Below are 24,580 nucleotides of genomic sequence, written 5' to 3' on the forward strand. Positions count from 1 at the left end.
TGACTTTTTTATGACTGGGCAGGGTTAACGAGGACACAATTTGTACTTTTTGGGCGGACGGAATCTGGCCAACTCCGGCTAGATTCTGGGCAAAATCATGGCCTCGTTAAAAAGACTCCTTCCGTCCAAAACCAAATTTCCAAAAATGCATGGTTTGTTTTAAATAACAAAAAAATATATAAAAAAGGGTGGTAGGCCACCAACCCTATCAGCCCTTAACTGCACCACATGTTAATCATGGAGGGGCCGGCCACTACCCCTGGCCCCTCCCACGGAATCACGAAACCAACAACAAGGGGTGGGTGGCCATGACCCCGCCACCCCACCACCCTCATAACAAATGGAGTTGGGGGTTGGGTGGGCCGGACCTTGGGGCACGGACCCAACCCATGTTAGCAAACAATAGCACGAAACTAGCAGAGGTGGGTATGGTGGGCGGACCACCCAAGGCAGGCCCGACCCAACCAATATATTTTAAATTTAAAAAATGTGATGTGTAAAAAAAGGAGGAGGCGGGATTTGACTGCCTCAGCTCCTCCCTCATAACCAGATCCCTAACCAACTTAGCCAACCGCCTCTTTGGGAAAATCCACCAGCCAAGTTTTATTTAAATGTAGTTTGTCAGTGTGCCCAGAGAAGAAGGCAGTGCACGCAATTCGAGGTAGCGTTTTGCATGAGGGCCAAATTTTCACCTTGTTAGATTTTGACAAATTTTATATGGTTTCAACACTTCTCGATGCCACAATGGAATTTCTGTTTCTTTATCAGAGTTTTTCATTTTTCATCCATTTTTTAGTATGCAAGTGGAACCATGATTGTTGTAGAAATAGGGAGAGGAACCATGATCCTTGCAATTTTCCTGAGGAGGTAATTTTTCTCCATGTCAGAATATAGTCAAGTTTATAGTCGTTTTTCATGGTTTTCCATACGAATCACAATGGTGAGGTCAGATTCTCCTTTGGAGTTGGAGATTTCTAGTCCACCTATGGAGCAAAATCTTTGAGGAATCCATGGGGAATCTGAAAGATTCCTTGAGCCCCAAATTCTCAATTTCTCAAAATTTAGAAATTTGATAGTCAATCGTGCACTATTCGACGCTACAAATCTGATGGTGCATTCAAATTTTTCATTCGCTCATTTCATTTTTCAGCCACTTTTCTAAGTGGAATATAGGTGTCAGGATTTATGTGCGAGCAGCCATTTCCATGCGATTGATGTTGTGAGATTGATAGCACGAACAACTTCAGCAGTTTGACATCTGCTTCTTCATATGGCCCTTGGTTGTGAGGTATATGCAATGTGTTCATGTACTTCTTTTGCTATGCATTGTGCTACACAGATCCCTATTTGATGCTTAATGTGGGATCTTGTTTCTTACTCGTTTTCATGGTTCCTGCTTGATGTGATGTGGAATCATCTGTGTGATGTACTTGTTGTCATGATTCGTCATGTTGTGTTTTGAGATCCCTTTGTTGTATGTTGATGGGATACTCATGTTGTCGTCATGCATGTTTTCATTTAGATCCCTTTTATGCCATGTTGGTGGGATGCTCTTGATCATCATGCATGAGTGTGTGTCATATTAATAGGAGTCCTTTTGACTAAGAGTTCCTGTAGTGGAACATCTCTTGGAGCCACTCCTGTGTGAGGGAATTTTCCTTGTATGATAACGACATCATCTCTTATGTACATCATCACTATTGACAGCACTTAATGCAGTGGCCTACACCATCTTGACACTGGGGCCCGGAGACATAGTCCCTCCTGGATGAACTCCGTTATCAATGACTTATGTATTTATGTTGCTGATGATTGACATGTTCCTCTTCTTTACACCATGCACGTGTTTTCATTTATGTTTCTTTTAAAAATGCAATTTAGCACATCATGAAAGTAAAAGGTCTTGAAAGGGTCCTTCGTCACACCTGGACCTGGATCAAGTGGTATCAGAGCGGTCTTTGCGTTGATGTGAATTGCATCATGAACAATGGAATGTGCAGTGACCGAGGATGAAAAAGCGATATACGAGACCATGCTCAAAATTTCCAAAAGAGTGGAAATAATGTATGAAACCCTACAGAAAGAGACAGAGGAAAAGGAGCGATTGTAGCTTTAGTTGCAAGCCATAAAAGAGGCCCTAGAAGAACAGAGGAGGTAAAAGATGTTGATTTCCTTTCAGTTTTGTCTTCACATAGTATGATTTCTGTTGGAGATTTGGAGATCCCAATTACAGGGACAAACATGAGGCTCCTTACTAGGATGAGGCACGAGGAGGAAAAAGAACTTGGTGTTAATAACCAAGGCATAAATCAACCTTTGGAGGTTGTGCATAAACATCAATTTGCAGGATCGAGATACACGAAAAGAGAATGCTCGAAGGTGTCAGATTCTTTCGAGACATTGTCGAAATCATCGAGGAAATAGAATGATGGGAACACATCCCCATCATTCCATGATAGTTTCCATTGCAAGGCAAGAGCTGAGGCAAGCTCTCATCGCCATAATTACACCAGAGGCAGCAAGGAAAGGTATAACCAGTCTCGACATTCGAATGTTCATTTCAATTATGATCATGTTGTTAATGATAAAAATAAAACATGGGATCAAAAGACATGTATCTTTTGTGGATTACATAACCATTAATTTTCTAAGTGTTGGAAAAGAATAGCAGCGCAAACAAAGATGAGGCATGAAAGACCCTCTCAACAGCATGTAAAGAAATAGGTTGAACAAATCTGGAGGAAGAAGATGTATTGCAGTCATTGTGACAGAAATGGCCATCAAAGAGCCACTTGTTGGAGGCTCCATCCAAAGCAGCGCCTTAAAGACAAAGCATCGGTGAATGAACAAAACCGCCACAAGTAGGCGACCCATTCACACTGATAATTGAAAAATGGTTTCTAGATATGTTAGCGTTTCATGGTCGTGCTTTTGTAAATCATTTGTTGCATTTTAAAATGTAAAAGTGATGATGTGTTTTCCATCACTTGTTCAGCAACAATGATGTTTGGTCTTATTTTGTGTTGCATGATAAACTGTGAAAGTGATGTCGTGTTCCCATCACTTGCCAAGACAATAGTGTTTGGCCTTATGATTGTAAATCATGTGTTGCAGTAATGATGTCTTTTCCATCACTTGTTGAAGCAACAATGATATTTCGGGCTTGTTGTCGTACCTGGGGTATTGTGTCCATCTTGATGTAAACTTGACCACTGAGTATGTGTTTGAACTCGTGGCAAGTATGGGACGCTTGGGTCATCAGTGGGTCATGAAAGTCAAGTATGTAATTTTCAAAACAATGTACTATAGGTTGTAGAGGTTGCAGGTGTCGGCTTTCGCTTAAGGCCCCGAAGAACAAAGGTGAAGGAGATGGAAGCGAGACCTTTCAGGACCCTTATGATGCAGACAAAGTACAAAAAACTTGCAGATCATTTTTCATGCTTTTGGAGGTCCAAAAGCTCCTCAGTGGGGAGGATTGATCTAGGTGGCTCCAGAGACACACAGGATAAAGAGGGCTTATGAAAGATCAAAAATCAAAGTGTTTGGATTATGCTCGAACCAAGTTCATGTTAAATATCTCGTCGTTGTGATCGTGGTGGTGTGAATGGTTCGTCAATCCAAGTCCGGATGAAGAAGATAAAGACAGTCAAAGTTGGGTTGACTTATTTATGACTAGGCAGGTTTAACGAGGACACAATTTGTACTTTTCTGGCAGAAGAAATCCGGCCAACTCCGGCCAGATTCCAGGCGAAATCGTGGCCTTGTTAAAAATACTCCTTCTGTCCAAAACTGAATTTCCAAAAATGAAAGGTTTGTTTTAAATAACAAAAATATATATAAAAAAGGGTGGTGAGTCACCAACCCCACCACTCCTTAACCACACCACATGTTAATTGTGGAGGGGTGGGCCACTACCGCCGACCCCTCCCACGAAACCAACAACGAGGGGTGGGCGGCCATGACCCTGCCACCTCGCCACCCTCATACCAAACGGAGTTGGGAGTTGGGGGGCCAACCCTTGGGGCACGGACCCAACCCACGTTAACAAACAATAGCAATGAACTAGCAGAGGTGGGTACGATGGGCGGGCCACCCAAGGCGGGCCCAGCCCAACCAATATGTTTTAAATTTAAAAAATGTGATGTGTAAAAAATATAGGAGGTGGGGTTTGACAGCCCGACCTCCTCCCTCATAACCAGATCCCTAACCAACTCAACCAACCACCTCTTTGGGAAAATCTACCGGCCAATTTTTATTTAAACATAGTTTGACAGTGCACCCGGAGAGGAAGGAAGTGCAAGCAGTTCAAGGCAGCATTTTGCAGGAGGGCCGAATTTTCACCTTGTCAAATTTTGACAAATTTTATATGGTTTCAACACTTCTTGACGCCATGAATGCAATGGCATTTTCCATTTCTCCATCATAGTTCTGCATTTTTTGGCCATTTTTCAGTATGCAAGTGGAACCATGACTACTATAGAAACAGGGAGCAAAACCATGATCCTTGCAACTTTCCCGAGGAGGTAATTTTTCTCCATGTCGGAATATAGTCAAGTTTACAATCATTTTTCATGTTTTTCCGCAGGGATCACAATGTCAAGGTCAAATTTTCCTTTGGAGTTTTAGATTTCCAATTCACCTATGGAGCAGAATCTTTGAGGAATCTAGGGGGAATCTAAAAGATTCCTTGAGCCCCAGATTTTCAATTTCTCAGAATTCAGAAATTTGACAGTCGATTTTGCACTATTCGACGGTACAAACTTGATGGTGCATTCAGAATTTTTCATTCGCTCATTTCATTTTTCAGCCACTTTTCTAAATGGAATGCAGGTGTCAACATTTATGTGTGAGCAACCATTTCCATGCTATTGATGCCATGGGATTGATGGCACGAACAACTTCAACAGTTTGACATCCGCTTCTTCAGATGGCCCTTGGTTGTGAGGTATATGAAGTGTGTTCATGTACTTTTTTTTCTATGCATTGTGCTACATAGATCCGTGTTTGATGCTTGATGTGGGATCTTGTTTCTTACTCTTTTCATGACTCCTACTTGATGTGATGCGGAATCGTATGTGTGATGTACTTGTTGTCATGATTCGTCATGTTGTGTTTTGAGCCCTTTATTGTATGTTGATGGGATAATCATGTTGTCATCATGCATGTTTGCATTGACATCCCTTTTATGCCATGTTGGTGGGATGCTCTTGATCATCATGCATGAGTGTGTGTCATACTGATAGGAGTCCTTTTGACTGAGAGTTCCTGTAGCGGAACATCTATTGGAGCCACTCCTGCGCGGGGGCATTTTCCTTGTATGATAACAACATCATATCTTATGTACATCATCACTATTGACAACACTTAATGTAGCGGCCTACACCATCTTGACACCGGGGCTCGGAGACGTAGTCCCTCCTGGACGAACTTCGTTATCAATGACTTATGTATTTATGTTGCTGATGATTGAGATGTTCTTCTTCTTTAAAGCATGCACATGTATTCATTTATGTTTCTTTTAAAAATGCAATTTAACACATCACAAAAATAAAAGGTCTTGGAAGGGTCCTTTGTCACACCTGGACTCGGATCAATATTTAATGAGTTCAGATGCTCTGTCACCGAGTCTCAATTCCAATCACCCCCGTGCCATATTCCAAGCATGAATGTGGGACTCACAAAAAAACAAACCAAGGATTCCTTAGGATTTATGTATATCCCACCAAGGAAATCCTAGGCGTAAAACCCACATCAATACAACCAGGCGTTACTGCCATCCCAACAAATCACTAGGCTTAAACAAGCATCGATGCCTCTGGATCTCTCCACCTAAACTGTGAGGAATTTGTCCATCTCAACCTCTCATCTTTTTCGTGTATCCTGCCATTACTGGTCAAGGGATTCCTAGGCCTATTAGGTCACCATCCTTTGGGTTTTTAATCTGAAATGATCATATGTTAAAACTGAAGTAGAATTGATTATGCCAATAGTGAAATGAATGTTAACTTAAAGTGTTGAAACTGAGGGAACTGTTTGAGAATAAAGACTTTACGATAGATGAGAAAACATAAATAAGATGCAAAACAATAGTGAAAATAGCAAATATACAGTGATACCAGACAACAATATTGGTTACGGAGTTTATTCCCTGATGGACTACGTCTCTGAGTCCACTTTCAAGATGGGCGACCGCTTTATTAGGATTGAAACCGAAGAGGTCGATTACATAGAAATTTGACCAAAATTAATATGCATGCAGGCACTTCTAGTCACTGTCATAGGATAGTTCTCTGAACCAGCTTTCCAATGCCTGTCACGGTTCCCAATTTTGACTTTGGATGCTCTTGTTACGCTAAAAACAAAAACAACCTCTAACCTCCAGAATCTGCACACAAAACATCAAAACCACTCCATCTCTTCAATGAGAAAAACATCCTTTTAAAACCCTCCAATTACATTCTAACTCTGTCACGCCAAGTTAGGAATGAACTACTAATTTTAGGGGTTAAATTTAGGGTTGGAAGTTAAGGTCTTGTCATCTTGTGATATTAGGCTAGATGGTTATATTAAAATAACTTTAAACAGCCTTACAAAACCCCAAATAGACTTTACATTAAACAAATCACCGTTGGCGGTTTAACTAACAGTGTGAAGGCTTAGACCATGCCCATGTGATCAGGGCGGTCTAACCATTGTCAGACACCTGGTGGCTACCCCTAGTGGTGCGGTAACAACACTGTTCACATGGCACATTCTCCACCCGATGGTTTCGTTCCTGCACAGTTTAGCTGATCCGCTTACATTAAACTCTATGGTTACAGCCCTCTGTTCATATGTCATAACCTGACACGATAGTTGTTGTAGCCTGTAGTGAACTATGGCGGTTCCGGTTGTAACCTACTCACATGCCCAGGTTACGATTTCCAATTCTGCAACAGTTAATTGCTAACCCCGACACCTGTTACCCACCGCAGCTATCTCCCGATGGTTCATCTGACCGTTCACATGGCTTAGTTTCGACGCGGTTTGATCGGCGATTAGGAACTATAGTTAGGACTGATATTTGCATTTTGCAATGTGTTTAATACATTGTAATGTTTTGTATTTGTATTGCAATAGCCCAAATGGGTTTTTTTAACTTAGGGTTTATGTATTTTAATGCAATGTTTATACAATAGGTTTTATACATAGGTCTTTGTAATGTGTATTAATGCTTTAGGTTATGGTTTAGATTTTAGGATTAATGTATTAGGGTTTTAGGTCTTTAGGTTATGGTTTATATTTTACCATTTTGTTCTAACATAACCTTTTACATCAACTTGTCACAAAATGAAATTTGCAACAATCGTCACATGATGACGACAACCAAACCCTACAAAATGGATGACAAACCCATGTCGACACCAAATCCTACGAGACGGATGACAATCCATATTGACGACTAAATCCTAGCTAAAATGATGACAACCAACATGTCGACAACCAGGTATCAAACCTTCTCTCCATGAAAAAAATATACATTACCGAACAACCTAAACCATAAATATCACTATCGAAGCTGGCGACACCGAACTTGAATGCTGATGATGAAAACTAAACCTGTGTAACTGATCTGACGAGATCCTCTTGGATCAGTTTTACCATGTATCATGCCATTACTAGTCAAGGGATTCGTAGTCCCAATCAAGGGTATTCACAATCAGGCTTTACTGTATATCCCACCCGGGATTCCTAGGCCTTATGATCAATCATGAGACCACCGCACTCCACTTTGAACCCATCCATAAATATAGCTCAACCAAAACAAGAGAACCCCATCACACCATGGTTATCCAGAAATGGCAAGGCAAGGCTAAAGAACACCATCACACCTGGAAAAACCCATGCCATTGACAACAAGATAACCAAAAACACACATGCATGTACTATGCATGCCAAAACTAGAAGGGAAATCATACATTCAACTCAATACCTACAAGTAATCCCATTGTAACTGCTTGATATTGCTCTTCCTTTCTTGATCTACGCTTCCTCTTACTTTGTTGTCATTCATTTGCCTTCTTTCCTCCAATGCTAGGGTGCTCCAAGAATGATCTAAGTATCCAAGAGTATCAGAGAAAGTAGAGAGAGAGAGCTCCAAAACTGAACTGAAAAAAAAGGTTGTGAACTATTCCTCAGAAGCCTTTTTATTAATCAGGCTCTATTTTCTTCATTTTCCATTATTTTCCTCCTCACATGCAACTTGTGACCTTTCACCTTCCTTTTCTCCTAATTTCCATTATTTTAATAAATAAAATGCGAATTAATGCCACTTTTCCTTTCCAAATCCTTTTCCATTACCTTTGCAAAATTACTTATCCATAATAAACTAAATGAAAATCCACACTAGGATGTTTTTTCCCAACATTCATCTTGGAATAAGTGTCCCATGACATTGGTTATTACTTTTCCTTTATTAACTTTATTACGTGTATTTTTGACCAGGGTTGTTACAAAACCCTCCCCCTTGGGGGAACATCGTGTTCAATGACACCTACAACCAACAAGACTGTTAAAAAGAAAAACATACTACCCATGGAACTTTATAACATAGCTCGTTGCAGTATTTACAATGATCATCTTGTTGAGAAGAAAACCAACAAGAGAAATATAACAACTTGACAATCATAACATCCTCACACCCATACCGCTTATTGGAGCTTTATAACACAACTCATTGCGGTATTTACATCCACATACATATATACACATATACCAAAACATCACACTAAAACATGTGCCAAAAAAAATCCCTCAACCAACAAATAGATCAAGATACATAGCTTGCATATGATCAGTCATCTCCCATGTAGCTTTATAGGGCGCAAAGTGCCTCCACTACACTTTAACCTTCTCGATTTCTCAGTTCCGAAGCATGAGCATATTTCTCTACAAAATTCAATGAGGTTCCAGATGGAATTCGCCTTCTTGAAATACCTGCAATACATACTAGTCAATCACATGATCAACATCTTTAACATACTTCTTGAGAAATGACACATGGAAAATGCCATGGACTTTCACTTTCAGAGGCAATTCAATTTGATAAGATACTGGTTCAATCCTCTCAAAAATATTGAAAAGTCCACAAAATTGAGGTGTCAGCTTGGCACATGATCCAATCCTCAAGGATCTCTTCTTGGGCTTGATGTGCAAGTACACTTGTTCCCCAACCTAAAACTCCTTAAACATCATGTTCTAATCTGCATAATTTTTTTTTTTGTCATGTGTTGCCTTCAAATTCTTCTTGATTACCTACATTTCTTGTTCCATCTCTGCTAACATATCTGGTCCTATCAATACCCTGTTCATTGGATCACTCCAACTGATGGGAGTATTACAACTCTGACCATAAAGTGCCTCGAATGGACTGATCCTTAGTGAATCCTAACACCCATTGTTGTAATCAAACTTAGCCAATGTAAAATGCTCTTCCCACCTCCATTGTTGATGAATCACATAAATACTCAACATGTCATCCAACATCTTGTTGACCCTCTCTGTCTATCAACCTGTATGCAGATGATAAGTTGTAATAAAGGCCAAATTTGTACCCAAACCTACAAGTAACTCTTTCTAGAACTTGGAAGTGAACTTAGCATCGATGTTTGACACAATTTTCCTTCGAACACCATGCAAAATCACTACATCTCTCATGAATACCTATGCTACATCATTAGATGAATATGTAAACTTCACTAGAATGAAGTGTTCTACCTTCATCAACCTGTCAACCACAACCATGATGGAACCATGTTGTCTAGATGTCCTCGGGAAAACTGTCATGAAATCCATGGAAATGACCTCCCATTTCCACTTTGGAATCTAAATCAACTGAAGAAACCCATCAAGATGCTTACACTCTACTTTCACCTGCTGACATTCTAACCATCTAGCCACAGACTCTACCACTTCCTTCTTCAAATTCAACCAATAATAAAACTTCTTCACCTTTGTCAATGTCTTCTAGTATCCTGGGTGACCTTAATACGATTCATTAGGGGACTTTTGAGGTCTAAAATAAGCCTCTTAAGGAAATTATAAAATAATAGTGGAAATAATAAAATAAGATTATATTACATCATTAAATTTTAGAGGGATGAAAGAAAAAACTATTTTTTCAAATTATCTCCCTATGGGTTTATGTTAGAAAATTATATATTACAGAGTAATGGAACACATAGAATATTGCATAAATATAAACACAGAAAATTTATAAAACCAAAGAGACATAGATATACATGCTTCAGCCAGTTTGGGCTACGTCCACCCCAAACAGCCAATCCTTCCTTTCTATTATCTAGCGAAATGAAGAGACACAACCTACAGCAGATCTATTGTAACATCCTCTGTTTTCTCTCACAGTCTCACCTCTCTGTTTCTCGCTCAGAGAATACACATCTATTACATAGCCTCAATATAATGCCCTCATACAAAGAGACGGGGTTGCCTTCTAGGGAAAAAAACCCTAAACTAAACATAAGTTCTATCGTCAGATCATCTGCCTAATGAACGACCCAGATTGACTAGAAATTACTGTACTTTTACAAGGCAATTTTACATTTTTTTTTTTTAGCTTCGGGGGCACTGCCCCCGAAACCCCCACCGGGGGGGATCGCCCCCCCGAACCCCTGCGGGGGGGACAAGTCCCCCCCGCACCCCCCCCCCCCCCCCCCCACATGGAGGGGTGTACAAACTTCTTGGGGTATTCATCTAGCTTAAACAAAGACCTCTAAATAATCATGCTCCACACCCAACAATCTCCCACTTGGAGAATGATTGTAGCAACTCCACTATTGCTTCATTTTTTGGATAATAACTCCTCTTTGGACCTAGCTATTTCTCATCTTCATCGTCATCCTTGAAGACCAATTGAAACAGAGATATTCTCAGTTTCTCCCTGGTTACAACTTTTGTTAGAATATCTGCGGGATTCTGGCTAGTGTGTATCTTTTCCAGCTTCAACTCTCCATCTTCCAACACTGATCGTATGAAATGGTACTTGAGCTGTATGTGTTTAGTCCTAAAATGATATGCTGAGTTCTTTGCAAGATGAATGGCACTTTGGCTATCACTGTATAACGTGCCCATATCATGCTTCTTACCCAATTCACCCATAAACCTTTGTAACCAAATCATTTCTTTACTAGCCTCTATAGTAGAAACATACTCTAGTTCTATTGTTGAAAGTGCAACAACACTTTGGATTTTTGAAACCCAACTGATAGCTGTTCCACCTACAGTAAATACATATCCTGTAGTTCTCCTCCTGTTATCTTTGTCACCTGCCATATCTGCATCAACATATCCCTGTAGAGAAATGTTTGAACCACCAAAGCATAATGCTTGATTTGTGGTACCTTTCAAATATTTGAGAATCCATTTCACTGCCATCCAATGTTCCTTTCCTGGATTATTCATGTACCTACTTACAACTCCCACTGCATGTGTAATATCAGGCCTTGTGTAGACCATTGCATACATTAAGCTTCCAACTGCTGATGCATATGGAACTTTAGACATATAATCCATGTCTTCTTGGGTCTTTGGGCACATTTCCTTACTAAGTTTGAAATGGCTAGAAAAAGGTGCACTAATTGGTTTTGCATTGTGCACATTAAATCTTTTCAACACCTTTTGTATGTACTCATTCTGAGACAATGTTAATTTGTGATTTTTCCTATCTCTAGTTATTCTCATACCAAGGATTTGTTTTGCATCTCCCAAATCCTTCATTGCAAATGAATTTTCCAATTTTCTTTTGAGCACATTTATTTCCTGCATGTTAGATCCTGCAACAAGCATGTCATCCACATACAATAACAAGATAATATAGCTACCATCATTTTTCTTTTTCAGATAAACATAATGATCAGAGTGACATCTAGTATAACCTTTTTCAGACATAAACTTGTCAAATTTTAGATACCACTACCTTGGAGCCTATTTTAAGCCATACAAGCTCTTCTTCAACCTGCACACTAGTTTCTCCTTCCCTTTCACCTCATATCCTTGTGGCTACTACATACATATGTCTTCCTCCAAATCCCCATGGAGAAAGGTTGTCTTTACATCTAATTGCTCAAGATGCAAATATTCAACTGCTACTAGACTTAAAAAAGTTCCGATTGAAGTCATTTTAACAACAAGAGAAAATATTTCATCAAAATCAATACCTTTCTTCTGTGCAAACCCCTTCACCACAAGTCTAGCTTTGTACCTCTATCTTCCTCCATCCTCTTCCTTCAGCCTGTAAACCCATTTATTCTGTAATGTAGTTTTACCTACAGGCAACCTGACTAAGTCCCAAGTCTGGTTATGCATTAAGGAGTCCATCCCTTCTTCCATGGCTAGCTCCCACTTCTTCCTGCTTTCAACCTGCATTGCTTCTTCATAACATTCGGGTTCACCAGAATCAGTCAACAATAGATAATATAATGAAGGAGAGTGTCGTTCAAGGGATATTATTATCCTGGTAAATCTTATAACACCACTTTCAGGTGTTTGGGGTGCTTGTTGCTGTTGTGGTGGTTGCTGTTGTTATGGTTGTTGATTATTATTATTTTCAAGCACCTTTACTTTTTCAATGATCTCATCAAGAACTGTGTATTCCTTGTTTTCTTTTTCTTGTTTCTTTTCCTACAACTGATTCTTATACAAGACCTTTTCATTGAATATTACATCTTTGCTCCTAATGATTTTGTGATTTTCATAATCATATAAGCGATAACCAAAATCATTAACACCATATCCAATAAAGGTACATTTCTTTGATTCTCACGCTTTGTTCTATCTTCTTTATTAATATGGAAAAAGGCCTCACAACCAAAAGGCTTTAAAAAAGATTAGTTTACCTTTTTACCTGTCCATGCTTCCTCTAGAACACCACCATCCAAGGAACTTGAAGGCCCTCTATTTATTAGATAAACAACAGTATCTACAACATCTGCCCAAAATTGTAAAGGCAATCTTGCATGCAATCTCATGCACCTTACACACTCCATGATTGTTCTGTTCATCCTTTCTGACACACCATTTTCTTGTGGTGTTCTTGGAACTATCTTCTCTCTACAAATTCCATCCTCTGAACAGTACCTATCAAACTTTTTACTGCAATATTCACCTCCATTGTCTGATCTGAGACACTTCAATTTCTTTCCTGTCTCAATCTCAACCAAAGCTTTCCATTTCTTGAAAGTATCAAATACATCAGATTTATTCTTAATACAATAAATCCAAGTTTTTCTAGTTGCATCATCAATAAAAGTAACATAATAACGAGAGCCACTGAGAGATGATACCTGAGCAGGTCCCCATACATTTGTATGCACAAGCTCTAATTTTTCACTCTTCTTTTCTTTCCCAACTCTGAGAAAATTGACTCTCTTTTGTTTTCCATAAATGCAATTCTCACAGGAGTCCAAATCAACATTCTTCAAACCCGGAAACAAATTCCTTGAGTGAAGAATCTTCATCCCCTTTTCACTCATGTGTCCGAGCCTATGATGCCATGATGTTGCATCTGCTCCTTTGGAAGTTAAAGCATTAACAGAGTTAGAAATACCATTGCATAAATACAATGTACCAACCTTTTCGCCTTTTGCTATTACCAAGGCTCCTTTGGTGACCTTCCAAGCTTTATCTGTGAAAGTTGTCACACAACCTTCACCACCTAACTGCCCTGTTGAAATCAGATTTTTCTTCAGATCTGAAACATGCCTTACCTCCTTTAGTAGCCATTGGTTTCCATTATGCTGTTTTACAAGAACCTTACTCATTCCAACAATTTTACAGGGTTTATCATCACCCAAACGGACTTGTCCAAAATCTCCTTGAACATAGTCATGAAAATATTTATTAACAGGTGTGGCATGGAATGAGGCCCCTGAATATACCACCCAGGAATCAGTAATATTTTTGAAAGAAAGAATCAAAGCATCTTGTAACACCTAACCTGTCACATTTGCTTCATGATTGTTTTCTTGTTGTGCATCTACTTCTTTTCCCTTCCGAGATCTACATTCTTTCTTTAGGTGTCCTTTCTTTCCGCATTTCTAGCACACTATCCCCAATCTAGACTTGGATCTACCTTTCCTTGATTTACTGCGATATCCTGAGCTCTTTCCTCTTTCCATTTTTCTTCCCCTAGACTCTGCACTTAAAGCATTACCCGATGTCTCACTGGAGCTTTTCCATCGCATTTCCTCACTAAGAATAGCACCGACAACATCATCAAACTTTAAAGTACTAGATCCAAACACAGAGTTACTAATGGCCATTACTAAACCATTCCAAATTTCTGGCAATGAGCATAAGAATAACAGAGCTCTAACTTTATCATCAAACTTTACCCCTACAGAACTTAACTGACTTGTAACAGTATTAAAGTCATTTAAATGTTCTGCAACAAATCCACCTTCCGACATCTTCATATAAAATAACTGTTTCACAAGAAATACCTTGTTTGAGGCCGAGGGTTTTTCATACAGTTTCTCCAACGCCTTAATCAAACCCTCTGTCATTGTTTCCTTTGAAATGTTGAAGGTGACCGACACTACGAGGCACAACTGTATTGTTCTGAGTGCCTTTCTATCGAGAAGGTTCCATTCTTCATCTGTCATACCCGTTGGCATCTTTGTTTTTCCGCCCAATGGTAGGTACAAATCTTTCTGATACAGATAATATTCCATCTGCATCTTCCACAGTAAGAAATTTTGGCTGTTAAATTTCTTGACCCTAAACTTACCATCTTCTGCCATTGCTCCCACTTGAACCAGGAACCCTTCTTTCCTGCGAGTTTGTCAGCCAAATAGAACTTCAGCTCTGATACCAGTTGTTAGAAAATTATATATTACAGAGCGATGGAACACATAGAATATTGCATAAATATAAACACAGAAAATGCGTAAAGCTAGAGAGACACAGATATATGTGGTTCACCTAGTTTGGGCTATGTCCACCCCGTACAGCCAGTCCTTCCTTTCTATTATCCAACAAAATGAAGAGACACAACCTACAGCAAATCTGCTGTAATATCCTCTATTTTCTCTCACAGTCTCACCTCTTTATTTCTCGCTCGGAGAATACACATCTATTACACAACCTCAATACAACGCCCTCATACAAAGAGAGGGGGTTTCTTTCTAGGGAAAAAATCCCTAAACTAAACATAAGTTCTACTATTAGATCTTCTACCTAATGAACAACCCAGATTGACGAGAAATTTACTATACTTTTACAAGGCAATTTTACATCTGTTTTTTAGCTTCAGGGGCGCTGCCCCTAAAACCCCCAGCTGGGGGACCGCTAGCCCCTGGACCCCCACGAGGGGGACAAGTCCCCCCCACACCCCCCTGCGTGGAGGGGTGTACAAACTTCCTGGGGTATACATATGGCTGAAACAAAGACCTCTAAATAATCATGCTCCACACCCAACAGTTTACTCATATTTTGAGCGGAAATACTCATTTGATGTATAATTTTATTCTTCATCCAAGGAGTACCCATGTTGCATACTTTTGATGGACCCAACTACATGAAAAATGAGAAATACATGAAAAACGTTATTGGAATCACATTTTTTCATGTATTTCTCATTTTTTTGTGTAATACGGTCCATCGAAAGTATCCAACATGGGTACTCCTTGGATGAGGAATTAAATTTTGCATCTAATGAGTACTCCTGCTCGAAATTTGAGTAAACAATTAGTGAGATAAGTTGAAAATATGAGTTGAAAAATTAGTTTTATTATTTTATTATTTTTTAATCTTTTTACTTTTTTACTCCAAAAATGGTGAATCATCACCCATTGTTGACATCATCACTTTGGATCCTATTGGTTCTTATAAACATTATTTTGGTTGTACATTTTTCTTATGAGGCCCATTTTAGACCTCAAAATTCCCCCAATATTTCATGAAATTCTTGTAAGACAATGTTCATGAGCTCACTGTCATTCGGCACATAAATCCTCTCCCTAAATATGACCAAACCATCTATTGGAAGACGATAGTCCACATCCTTACCACCTATACCCTGTTGTAAATTATGCATAAGCTCCATGTACCTGTCATCCTATTGACCTTCCTGTAAAATATGATCCTGTAAATTTGTCCCATGGGAGCTCATGGTTGCTATATCATTTAACTATATCCTCCCACTAAGAGCATATGCAACCCTATTCTCTTTCCCCTTGATGTAACTGATCTCAAATTCAAGCTCATTGATCATGGGAAACCATCTAGCTTATATAGCATTCAGATTTAGTTGGCCAAATAGATACCTCAATCCATTGTGATCACTCATCAGTACAAACCTCCTTCTGTGAAGATAGTGTCTCCACATCTTCAATGCTTGGATGATCCCTGCTAACTCAATATCATGTTTTAGATAATTTTTCTCATGCTCATTCAATTTTCATGACTCATAGCATACTACGTGTCCTTCTTACATTAGAACTCCACCAAGTCCTCTCTTACAAGCATTTGTACACACCATAAACTCTTTGTTTGGATATGTAATTTTTAAGACTAGAGCATTTGTCAACAACTGCTTCAATTACTCAAAACTTGTTGCACATTCCTCTATCCATTCAAATTTCTTACCTTGCCTCTATAGTGACGTAATAGGATATGCAATCTGAGAGAATTTCCTAATGAACCTCCTATAATGACCTTCTAGTCCCATAAATGATCTTACCTCGTCCACATTTCTAGAAAATTCTCACTACATGATAGCTCTTATCTTCTATATATTTATTGTTATACCTTCCTTGGAAACCACATGCCCCAAGTACTATACCTTTGTCTGACATAAACTACATTTACTGAGATTATAATTTTATGCTAAATGCTCGACATGCTCTTCCTCATTTTTAGAATATATCAAGATGTCACCAATGAACACAACAACAAACTTGTCCAGATAAGGATGCAACACATATTCATCAAGCACATAAAGGTAGATAGAGCATTAGTCAAACCAAATGGAACTACAACAAACTCATAATTCCCATACCTGGTCCAGAAAGCAATCTTGTAGATGTCCTCTTCTTTAATGTGTACCAGATGGTATCTGGATCTCAACTCAATCTTCTAGAACACCGCTACTCCCTTCAACTTGTCGAACAAGTCACCAATCCTTGGCAACAAATGCCTGTTCTTGGTGGTCTCCTTGTTCAATTGCCTTTAATCAATGCATAACCTCAGAGTACCATTGATGAGGCTTGTCAATAGGTAAATTATATGGGCCTTAATGCCACTCTTCAACTTATTAAAATCAACTTTTCTCACATTTCGTTACATATTTTATTATATTTCGTTTGGTGAGAAGGGTAAAGGTGAGATGTTATGTCATGTGGCCTAATATGCATTAATTGTAGGATTTGGAGCAGTTTTGGGCTAATTTAAGTGTAGGAAATTGAAGTAGACAAGAAAGAGGGATCTTAGTAGATTGGGTCTCCCTCCTTAGCTACTCAATCACTCAAAGATTCCTCCACCATACCTCATCAACTCAGAGTTACAAGCAGCCAAGCCCACCAATTTCATTGGCAGCCAAGCCAATGATAGTTGAAGATAAGTCAATCTCGAGTTTGGGAGCCAAACCTCCCTAATTTTAAGGAATTTTTTGGTAGCTTCAGTTGTATAAATAAGAAGTCTTAGGACCTCATTAGGATTCAACTTTTTATTGTAGCCAAGAGGCAATTTCAAGCTAAGATATTTTGACTGTTATTCTCATGTTATTTTTGACATTTTGGTGATAATGAAAACGGTTTCTTTGATCAAGCAGTGAGTTGAATCAGAGGGCTGAAGCGCTTGGGTTAGGGCCCAACCCTAGAAGTAGAGGTTCCTATTTTTGTACATGTATCGTTATATTAGAATCATAGATTAGGTATTGAAGTTATCTATGTTTTGCTTAATTTACAAGTCTTTGAATTATTGGTTAGTTTTGCTTCCATTAGTTGGAGAAGTAGATTACTGTTACAGTAGTGAAAGAAAATACATCAGAAAATTTTGTGACAGTGGCCTCATCCTCATCTCCCTCATGGGATCATGGTTTGAGGGCCCCACTCTCACAACGGAAAAAACATATTTATCTTTTGGTTATTATATAGCTTAGGATTTCATGTTGAGTAGATCATTGTTAATAATTTCGTACAAGCACCTACAATTGTCATTTTGGTTTCTTGAGTTTGTTGTATATTAGAAATCATTCCATTCCATAGATTTAATCCATTAGCCATCAATAAATCAATTTCTCAAATTCAACTCATCTTTTCCACATTTACATAAAGTTGTGCATAAATGAAGAAATGAATATGTGTTGTTGCAGGAGTTGTTGATCTGCAGGGAGGAAATCATTCCACTAGCCTCATCTAAGTCTTCTCCACCTCTCGCAAAATCCTACCAATCACCAATTTATATTTCTATTTTGTAGCCACCATGGACAACCACCTTGAGAAAATCTAACCATCCTAAAGAGTTTGGCTAATCCTTGGGTAGTTTGCATCTTCCCCATAGCATATCTATTTTAGATTGTTTATGTTTTAGACTTTTTTGGGCAAAAATGATAATCAGAGACTGGGGTAATCCTTCAACTTGACCTCCATACCGCTCAATGCCATTTTTTACCAGTTTTCACATACCTTCCTCCCCTACAAAAGATCATCTTGTTTAGCTTAACATTACATTTCTAAATTGAAAACCAAAAGACTCTTTTTTGCAATATTAGCTAGTGCATGCATATATCAATCTTAACAATGTTAGGATCATTTCCATGCTTACATAGTCCAAATAACTAGATGATAGTAAGTCTCTTCTACAAGTAATGTGTGTTAACTCTTAGCTAGTTAACTTCATATCTTTTCACAACACTTTCTATTCAGCACTTTCATTTCCTTAACATAGGAAAGAATTTAATTTAAGCATTAAAGATAGCTTTACATTCACTGTCAATAGTCAGCCTCCTTCTAGTCAATAAAAGAATCATTTGAAAAACCCTAGTGGTCTTCATGTAAAAAAGGTAAAAGGAGGGGCTTCATTCAATAAGACTTCATGAGGTAGATTCAGGCCAACTCATGGATCCAAATGTTGGGGGTATGTTGGGGAAATCTCAAAGAGAAATGACTTCTTCTGGTGGATGACACACAAAAATGAGACAGATTAAAAATGAAGTTGTAGTAATGGTGGAGAGAGGGAGAGGAAGGAGGGAAATACATGCATAGGGTTATAACAAATAGAATCCTAGGCAACAATGTTCTAGTAGAAAGTGGAAGTCGATGGATAGCGTTGTAAACAACACATAATCCTAAACCATGGTTTTCCAGTAAATGATAGAAATAAGGAGTGCAAAAGAAGGTTTCAGATCAAACATGACATGGGTATCACTCTCTGCCAAAAGCTAATGTAGATCTGGACTAATATAGTTCCTACAGGTTACTCAAATGCACAAGTAAATCAGTAAATTTATAGGTACTACAATGCTAGTGAATAACACATATAGGTATGTGATAAGCACAAGTATTGTCTTCTATGAGAAGCTAAGATAAATCCATAGATTGAAGAGGAACCAACTGCATTCATTATACTATTTCAAAGGAAGAAAAACACAAATGAAATGAGATTACTGAGAGGAACATGCTGCACATTAATCATGCTTGGAATCAACAGGGAAACACCATTTATCTCAAAGGGTCCAAATAACCAGTCCATACATTCAACACGATATCAGTGAAGCCCCCATGAATAAAAATATTAGAACCAAATGGCATCACAGAACTCAGACCCTGTGGGTGAGAAATTTTGGAACTTGCCGACCCTTGTTAAAGTGTTGCTTCCCCCTTTTTATAAGAAGAGGAGGTAGCTAGAATTACAATTTACAAAATATCTGAGCCAGAGGTCCAGCTGTCTGCTAGACTAGCTATCTCAGCCCATGTAAGGCGATGTTGCCCAAAACGATTACAATTGGGATTCTGTCCCTTCTTAGAAATAAACAGAAATTAATGAACAGAGAAAGAAAATGGAAAGAGGAAGGATTAGGTGTCTCTGTGTTGTCCTTGCGAAGGTCTCTAGTCAAGCCACATCTCAACCGTGATGTGCTCACCCTGTTGCTTAGTCGTTTTTTATCAATTATGCCTTTACTACGTGAATGACTGGTTCTGTGGAATAGGGAGTGGGTCACTGTGAATGCCTATGATGGAGTAGGAATGGAGTGCATCCAGGCATTTCTTTGTCGTGTATTAGAGGGGAGCTCCATGCTGAGCCATTAAGTCTTGCTGACCCTCCCCATAATGATCTACTATCGCGCCATACTTCATTCACTACTTCAGCTACTGACCCATATGCCTTCAATGCCCCGTATTGTATTACTGGGGCCTCGCTGTAATAAAGGTTTTTCCTTTGAAATATTACAAATTTGTGGGTTATGATCCCCCTCAGCCCCCTTTGGTTTAGCCCCTTTCCAATTTTCTTATCATATGACTAGGAGCTGGAACCAGGGACTTAGCCTTTTGGGTGCTAAGGATTTCAACCGCTGCTCGGGGGCCTTTTCCTTTGTACTTGAAATGGCTTTGATAGCCCCTTACACCGCATTGACCGATATCTCAGATGCGAAGACCTTATCAAATAAAGCACAATAAATTATCACATCCGGGGTCCTTTTTCTTTGTTACTCGAAATCCCGCATCTCGGCGCTGAATGCACTTTTCCTTAAGTTTCTCCCCTAGGTAGCTGCGATCGTCGATATGTAGGATGGTGTCATCATTTCCATGTGTCACCCTATGAGTGGTGACACTTGTCACCCAGAAATGTGCTTATAGGAGCCCTGAAAATGTTAAAACTTCTTTAAATGTGTCCGCTCATACTGCCACATCGGTATCCATACTGGCATGTCACTGATGACGTCAACTACCATGTCAGCTTTAAGGTCCAATCATATGCCACCACATGGCCCCCTCAAGGAGAGAGAAAAATGCCTACACAACCCTATTTTTGCACACATTTCCTTTGTTAATTAATTTTGGCCCTCCTCTGCAAATTTGCATTAAATTGCAAGATCGATGTTTTTCCATGGTTTAGAGTGGTGACCCCGCTGATCGTCGATAATGCCGGATTGCGGGATGAGAAATTTTCCATTTCTTATATGTCATACCAGCACATGGAGGAGAGAGAAGGGGGTGCTTGATCCTGTTTTTTCATGAAATTCCTTTGTATTTGGTTTTTGGCCTTCCCAAAACTTTTACACTATATTGTAGAATCAACCCCCACACGGTCTTTAAACTGGAAACCCTTTGCTCCGCTGATATGCCAATGTGCCAATCGTCGATGCCATGTGGATGAGAGAGAAAGGCGAAAAATAGCCTTGGTTTTACCATTATTTTACTTTGTAAATGAATTTCAGCCCTCCCTGGTGATGTCACACCATATCGTCGATTCTCCCCCCTGCAATTCCTTAAGGATGGCCCATCAGGTATTGCAGGAGCCATGCAAGACTATTGTGACCGCGAGACTATGGGGTCACCGAGATGCGGGATGTGGGATCTGTGGGATGCAGGATACGGGATTTCGGTGTCGTCAATACGCAATTTGCGAGATGTGAGATTGCGGGGTCGCCAATATGTAATTTGTGGGATGCGGGATTGCAAGGTCACTGTCATGCGGTTTTCCCTCATACTTAGTCATTTTATTGGTTTTCAAGGCTTTGCAAGTGTGATCTTCAACATGCTCTAACTTCTGATCCATAAGTCCATTCTTAGACTTCTATATATATTGGAAAGCTCTTTTTGAGCACTAGGAAATGGAGAGGTTTCGATTTAGCTCTGAGATATTCTGTGGCTCAAAAATCAACATCAAAATCCACTTCTATTTGGAATTTGAAGCAACTGATGATTGATAAAGTAGTGAGTGACAACATTGGCTCCTAATGGTGATAGTGCCTTGCTGGCAAGGTGCTGAGAGCCTGCAAACCAGTAGCCTTCACCATTGGGCATGGATTCATTAATAAATTAATCTTTTTAATCAGAAAAATCTCCATGGGACTTTCCTCCTCAATCTAAAATGTAGAAATAAAAGTTCTAACAACTAAAAAGTAAATGCTCAGCTGGTGAGCTTATTTATGTACATTCCTACTTATGCACGAAGCTTAATTTAGCTAAGTATGTTCAACCCTCCAATGGAGCTAGGCCAACATTATATTATTGGACCATATGCCTTCATACTACTAAAAAAGAACGATACAAATAAGCATGAACCATGAAAAATCAGCAAATGAAGAACCTGATACATGCTACTAAAACAACCTCTATTGCTGGCTTAAGAATAGGCTCATGTACTCAACCACAGGGTCATGGAATAGGCAAGTAAAGTTTGCAGCTACCTTAATTTCATAAGCAGTCTGTTGACCAATATCCTCTTGGCCAGGGCAGCCATAAACACCTTTCAACTCCTCAACTTTAGCCTTTTCAAGAAAAATTGGTTGTTGATCTTTTACTACCCATTTTTCAATGGGACAGTTGTCTTGGAAATCTACAACAGACTCTTCACTGTCAGAACTGTAAGAGTCATAGATTGGAGGGTATGTTTAGAATTCTTGATAGAAATATTTCTGTAGCAATTTAGCTTTGGGATCTTCTTGAAAAAAATGTTGTTGGGAGCTTTCTCCCCACTTACTAGTAAACATCTCCTTCTACACCTTCATGACCATTTCCTCCTCCTCTGAATCATATGAATCATAGATTGGAGGAGATCCTTGATCCTTCTCTCCATGTGAAAGATATGCATCATGTACTGGAGCCTCTTTGCTGACCTCCTGACTTGTTCAACTTCCCATAACTGGGAGTATGGTAGCTCTGCCTCACTTAACTCTCCATCAGAGTTATATTCATCATAAGAAGGAGAAACATTAGACTTAACTGAATAATCCCTCTTAGAGTTTATTGGTAACTTAATGGTGTTTCCTTATTCTCTTTCTCGCTCATGGGGAGATGCTTCTTGATGTGAGTAGATATCTTCTTGGAATGAGCTCTCACATACATCTTCAACACGTTTATTTACCTCGGGAATATCCTCATCATTACAAAGTGTGCAACAATCTTCAAATAGAGCATTTGGTGGATAATTTTTTTTGAAATATTGATAGAATGTTGTATGAAAACATTTCAAAGAAGGTATGTTGCCACGAGGTATTGTTTTAAACCAAACTCTAGCATCCTCATCTAAAGGCCACTTGAACAACTTCATTTTTACATCTTCAAGAAAAATACCTTGTTGCTCCATGCATTCGTGAAAGTCTTTGAGGTGTTGGTCAGGTCTTCTCTCTCTCTTCCCACTAACTCTAGGAAAATAGGAATTCCACTAATGACATGCATGGACGTGATTGGTATAACCAACAATAGAAGAGAAATCCAGTGGGGCAAATTGGGAAGGGCCATCTTGAAAACCTCCCTATGTAATTGATTTCAACTACAAAAGTAGGGAGAGTTTTGGGCTGTTGTGTCATCTGAGTATGGGGCTGCTTGAAAGCCAGGATGATCAAATAGAGATAGGGATAGTGGAGTCGCCAGGATGTTTACCATCAATTTGAGAATGGATTTGCCAGGATGTTTACCATCAATTTGGAAGTGGATTTTCCAAGGTGAGATATCTTCAACCCACACTTCCCTTGCTCACCTAACAAGAGAAATGTAAGAATTTGTCATACCCAAGAAAAAATATTCTAATCCGTTCCCCGACAACAGTGCCAGAAAGATGTTGTAGCTAAATCTAGCACCCTGTGGCACAAGTGCTCCAGGGGAGATAGAAAGCCTCCTAGTGACAGCCTCTGGGTTGATTGTAGACAAGTGCCTAGGACATCTTAAATAGATGAGTGCTTAAGAGATAATATGTGAGGCATTTTCAACACTCCAATTATCACATAAAAAAGGTAAAAGGAGGGGCTTGGTTCAATAGGCCTTCATGAGATAGATTTAGGGCAACTCATGGATCTAAATGTTGGGGGTATATTGGGGCAATCTCAAAGAGAAATGGCTTCTTCTTCTGGTGGCCGACACACAAAAATGAGACAGCTTAAAACTGAAGTTGTAGTAATGGTGGAGAGAAGGAGAGGAAGGAGGGAAATAGATACATAGGGTTGTAAAAAATAGAATCCTAGGCAACATTGTTCCAGCAGAAAGTGGAATTCGATGGATAGGGTTGTAAACAACACATAATCCTAAACCATGATTTTCTGGTGAAATGATAAAAAAGAGTGCAAAATAAGGTTTCAGATCAAACATGACATGGGTATCATTCTCTGCCACAAGCTAATGTAGATCTGGACTAATACAGGTCCTACAGGTTAATCAATTGCATAAGTAAACCTGTAATTTTCCAGGTACTACAATGCTAGTGAATACCACATATAGGTCTGTGATAAGCACATGTATTGTCTTCTATGAGCAGCTAAGATAAATCCATAGATTGAAGAGGAACCAACTTCATTCATTATACTATTTCAAAGGAAGAAAAACATAGATGAAATGAGATTACCCAGAGGAACATGATGCAC

This window comes from Pinus tabuliformis, chromosome 4_1 (genome assembly GCF_031772625.1).
Source record: "Pinus tabuliformis cultivar Carrire ecotype Pingquan chromosome 4_1, CPIR1, whole genome shotgun sequence".
NCBI classification, from domain to species: domain Eukaryota; kingdom Viridiplantae; phylum Streptophyta; class Pinopsida; order Pinales; family Pinaceae; genus Pinus; species Pinus tabuliformis.